Raw genomic sequence first — 5,349 nt, 5'->3', positions numbered from 1 at the left:
TTCTCTTCATCTACAAAATTTCTAAAAAAAAAACTACAAATAAACCAACCTTTCTTATTCGATCTTCATCCTTGTCAAAGGCCCATGACTACTCCTTAATGAAATCTTCAGGGTTGTATATGTACCAAATTGGTGTTGGCCACAGCCACCGCCAGTATTTGGCGTTATTATTGTATGGATTTACTACAAAATTTCTTTCAAGAAAACAAGAAACGTAGCTGTGGTCAATTCCAACTTGAAGAACTTTCATGTGTAAATTGTTTCCAGATTGTAGTTATAATGTAGGTTTAATGTAGTTAATTTATAGTTTTTGTAAAATTTTGCAGATAATTTGCAGATTAATTGTGGATGTCACATTCCTACAATTAGTTCTTCATCTACAAAACTTCTACAAAAAACTACAAATAAAAGATGCCAAAATAGCAATTCATAACATTCCAATCAAGAAATATGAGAAGAAGTTTAGAAGTGATTTAGTATCACATCTTTTTCCATTAATTGGATCGACACTAACATATCGACCATGTTGTTTTATGACACTTGATGGCCACGATGGTGATGCCTGCAACCTTTCGACCAGGTGACGTCGAAACGGAATTCAAACAAATCACTTTCCAGAAAGAGGGAATTTTGTTTGGTTACAGAAGAGGGAAAATGGTAAAATGAATGTGGGGTATGGGTAAAAACGTGGGTGAGGGGTAAGGAGAGAGAATTAGAAACGTGAGATATATGGATACCTTTAATTAAGGAGTAAAAACTGCCCATTAATTAGATATGGATACCTTTAATTAAGGAGTAAAAATAGCCCATTAATTAGACCCTTAATTAAGTATGGTATAGAATTGGTAATTTGGTATACGGGTTTGTAATTAAATAAAACTTTAAACATTGAGAGTAATAAAGTTTCATATGTGGTATAGGAAACCTTATTACCCTAAATGTGCATAGTTTATTAATTACCCGCCCAGTCCACACTTTAACTACAATTTATATACCATTCGACTATTAGGCATTAAAAGAGCAGAATATTCCCTAAAAACGCGCTAAAATTAAGGAGAAAATTTTGGTATTAATTGATTCTACGTTGCAATTTGATCCTTTGGCATTTATCTTGATTTATCTTGCTGTTTTGCTATCGAACAAGCGCTACCATTACCATATTGTTCCTTCATGTGCTGCAGACTTGCAATCTTTTCTTGCAACATTGTAGCTGCGTGGAAAATTTTGAGCCATGATCATTATAAACTTATTGAATAAAAGAAAACGTGTTTCCAGAACTACAATTCAAATTCTCGAAAAAAAAAAAGAACGAACAATTCAAATTTTCGAGTTTTAACAACTCAAAGTTGAAAAAATCTGTTCTTCCATATATTTTCCACCATTGATAGCCATTAAAAAGCTTGAAAGCTTTGAATTCAAATTTGGGTTTTCAAAAATCATTATTTGTTTGGATTGGATGTTGTTTTAAATAATTCGGAATATGTTTAGGAGTTTATATCTCAATTCTGAGGGGTTTTGGTGAAGATTAGACTTGGTTTGGACTGAATTTCAGATTAAAACTCGAAGAAGAAGAAGAAGAAGAAGAAGAAGACATATTTCCAGAAATTGTAGATAAATTGTAGAATTGTAGATAAAGTGTAGATAAATTATAGATTGGGAAGACTAAAACTTCTACAAATCTTCTACAATTATGTCGAAAATGCCAATTATGCTACAATTGAAATGTGAATTGGGATTTAAAATTCAATGTATCCAGTTTGTAGATATCATATAGATAAATTGTAGATTATTTGTATTCTAATTGTAGATGCATTGTTTTATGTTTTCACAAATCCAAAACAACTAAAGCTTCTACAAAATCTTCTGATTTTGAGTAACTTTTCAGTGATAAATAAGAGATAAGTGACTTTTGTGAAATATATAATTAGTTAGATGATCTTCGGTGAAATTATAGGAACTCATAAACTTCAAAGCCTCAATCCGCCTCTGCCCTTTTGGAATGTACGTACTGAGCTCCTACCACTGCTTTTCTTTTATTCTTTCTTTTAAATGAGTTTTGACTTAAAATGCCTAAGATTAAACAAAGAGCCTCTATTCATGAAATACTCACTGTTTTTCAACTTTTTCAAGTGATATTTGTATTGTATGTAAGCTCAAATTTACAAATACTCTTTTTATTGTCAACTTCAAATTTCAGCTTTTACCAAATATTGTCCAAACGCCTATTGTATTAATCCTTAGTACAACTCAAACTGTTGCCTAGCATAAACTACCAAGAGAAACATGAGTCCACATCTTGCATTTAATTAGTACAATCTGCTAAGTCACCTTCACTACAACCAATGGACCCCGCTGAACCTGTTTTTTAGTATACAAAGCTACTTGAGTCGATTTTATTACTACTGGAGAGGAACTACTGAATGAACTAGTAAGCAAAACAGTCCAAAATAGTCCATACAACACAGTCCAAACAGTCATTATAATAACGCAAAAACAAGTACTAAGCATTTATTTAACTAGCAACTATAGACAGCATTTAGATGAACTCGGATCTGGCAGGTGCTTCTATTTCAATTCAACTCAGAGGTACATCAGTTCTTCTATAGTTCATAGGAAATCAGAAGATGTACCTGGAGATACAAAATGCAATGGAGAAGAAGAGAAAGTCAGCAACAATCAATGTAACAGTAGCAGTTCAGGACAGCTTCACAACCCAGCAGCAAGGATAACAATTTCGATTCCAAAACAACTCCAGAACCCAGTAGAAGACTCAAACAACACAATCAAACCCCGAAATTACTCGAATGTACACAGACTAACTCGAAACTGACTGAAATGCTTCTGAATTTTTACTGGAATAGAACTCAACCAAAATCCACCTCAAACAGACTCAAATGCACTCGCACTAGTCGCCAAACTTCTAAGTGCTGTTTAACAGACTCGAAATCATAGTAGAAACAGAGAATTTTTAACAGGAATTGAAAACAATTTGCAAAGGCAATGGAACAGTAAAAGCTTTTTTTGATTTTTCTGTTTTCGTAGGGTTTTTATTTTGATTTTGAAGGTTTGAATTTTCAAGCTAAGATCTGAAACTCAAAGGGAGGGAATTCTGGGGGAATTTGGATCTTCCCAAAAGCCCCTGAACAAGGCAAAGTGCCTGCCTTTTATAGGCACAAAGAGTGAGTATCAGATTTTGGTTTTTCTTCTAAGGTCCTTATTTATTTTCAGTTTAGTCCCTCATTTTAAAACTTACTACACAAGTAACTATCTCTATTTCTGCTGAAACATATATTAAAACCACATTCTAGAATAATCTAAGAGGTTCTAGCATAGTCTATTACCTTCCTACCCAGTTCCAATTACCCATATACCCCTGAACATATTTTAAAATCACTAAACAAACCCCCTCCTCTCCTCTGATTAATCCAGGGTCAATTAACAAAGCAAGAATCTCATAATCCCTACCCAACTCTTATTATTCCATCAGTTCACAAACACTAATCAATTCTGAAATTATGCTAAAACTAACACAAACATACTAATTGCACTGAATTTAGAGCAGAATCCATGAACAACAAATTAATTAAAAGAAAATGATACTAACGGGGAAAGACAATCACTAAAATCAGGAACTGACTAAACATCTGCTCTAATAGCAACGATTAACTAGGATTAAACTAAACTAAAAGAACACGAATCAAAACCACTTTAAACAAATACTGAATTATTAGCACCAAAAGATAAACTAAACTCGTAAGAACTGGAGAAAATAAGAACACAAAAAGGAAAAACAAAACTTACTGATAAAGAAACTCCGGCCATTCATTATTTTCCAAAGTCGGCCAATTCTGATGATGTTTGAACGCCCTAGATGATGGAATCTTCATGCAGATGATGAAAGTATCATATTGTGCCAATTTGGCACGATTTGGCACACTTAGGGTTTTGGCCGGAAACATTTAAATTAAAATTCGAAAGGTTCCGGTTGGATTCGAAGAACGAAACTTAGGGGGTTTGACAGAGGAGATGAAGGCGGTTCTAGGGTGTAAATTTGGTGGAGTTTGGGAGGGGTTGTGTCATGGACGGAAAACCTTTGATTAATTATTCGAGATGTTTGGCTGTGATTCGAAAGAAACCAAAGGCAGGGTTGGAAAGAGGGAAATGAGGGGCATTGGTGGTGTAATTTTGAGGTTGATTGGAGACGGTAACGTTCGCCGACGGCGGCGACTCCGGCGGAGTTGCAGAGAATGTACGAGGAAGGAGGTGAATGTCTTAGGGTTTCTCTACAATATTCAGACACTTTTATTATTCAACAAAAATTGACACAAGCCGTTGGATCAGGGAAAAATCGATGGTTATGAATTATGATTAATGGACGCCTAAACGGCGTCGTTTGGGAAGCCTCAGAACTCGGACGGGCTTGGGGAACGGGTTATGGGCTGATGTGGGCGGGTAACCGATTTGGGCTAAACGGTAATAATGCCAAAACGGCCCAACTTGATTTTCCAATTAAAGGCAACCCTTTTTTTTTTTTTTTTTTTGTAAAATTGTTTTCCTTTTTATTTCTTTTTCTGCATTTTCCTTCTAATTTTCTTCTTTTATTTCTCAATGTTTTCATTTGTATTTATATTTTCATGATTTTCAAAATGTAAAAATTAAAACAAAGACCTAATATAATTCAAAGTTAAACTAATTAACTCCTAAAATTGTTTAAAAACTATTTCGTGACGAATTCACAATTAAAACAATTAAAAAGTGAACTATTTTTGTTATTTTCTTTATATGTGAACAATTTTAACTACTGATTAATACTAAGAATATGAAATTAAATCCCAAACACATGGCCAATGTATTTTTGTATTTTTTATATGAACTAAAATGCACAAATAAAATGCAAACAATTAACAGAAAATAACACAAAATTCACAAAATTGTAAAATAATGAAAGAAATCATTTTGTTTGAATTTTTGGGAATAATTCATATATAGGGCAAAAATCACGTGCTCACAAGAAGAAATATGACGGCATTTGACTATATTTGCAATATATCGAGTAACAAGATGAATTGGAATTTGAAGGTACAAATAGTGAGATTGTGGCACGTTCCAGACCGCAAAAAACTAGACAACACCGTCTCCCTTGAATTAATTATTCAAGATGAAAAGGTCCATTCTTTTTTAGTTGCGGTTATTTTTTCATAAAAGTTTGACTACAACACTGTACGACTGATTATTTGCCTGACTCTGTATTAATATGAATTTTTTGATTCTAGGGCGATCGTATTCATAAGATTGTTGGCCGATCACTTATACGTATGTTCAAATCAAAGATAAAAGAATTGGGTTTGT

At 33.5% G+C, this 5,349-nt stretch overlaps 1 long non-coding RNA gene across 1 annotated transcript; it reads right to left on the bottom strand.

Moving 5' to 3' along the window:
• Positions 1-2,263: 2,263 nt before the first annotated feature.
• LOC107814645 (uncharacterized) lies at positions 2,264-4,324 on the bottom strand. The gene is made up of 2 exons (XR_001654598.2): positions 3,802-4,324; positions 2,264-2,630 (listed from the first exon to the last, which is right to left on the bottom strand). It is a non-coding gene; the product is annotated as an uncharacterized LOC107814645 (long non-coding RNA).
• Positions 4,325-5,349: the final 1,025 nt, after the last annotated feature.

The sequence above is a fragment of the Nicotiana tabacum genome, chromosome 8 (assembly GCF_000715075.1).
Source record: "Nicotiana tabacum cultivar K326 chromosome 8, ASM71507v2, whole genome shotgun sequence".
In the NCBI taxonomy this organism is placed as follows: domain Eukaryota; kingdom Viridiplantae; phylum Streptophyta; class Magnoliopsida; order Solanales; family Solanaceae; genus Nicotiana; species Nicotiana tabacum.
Note: the sequence above shows the minus strand (reverse complement) of the source record. Positions and strands in the feature narration are given on the sequence as shown.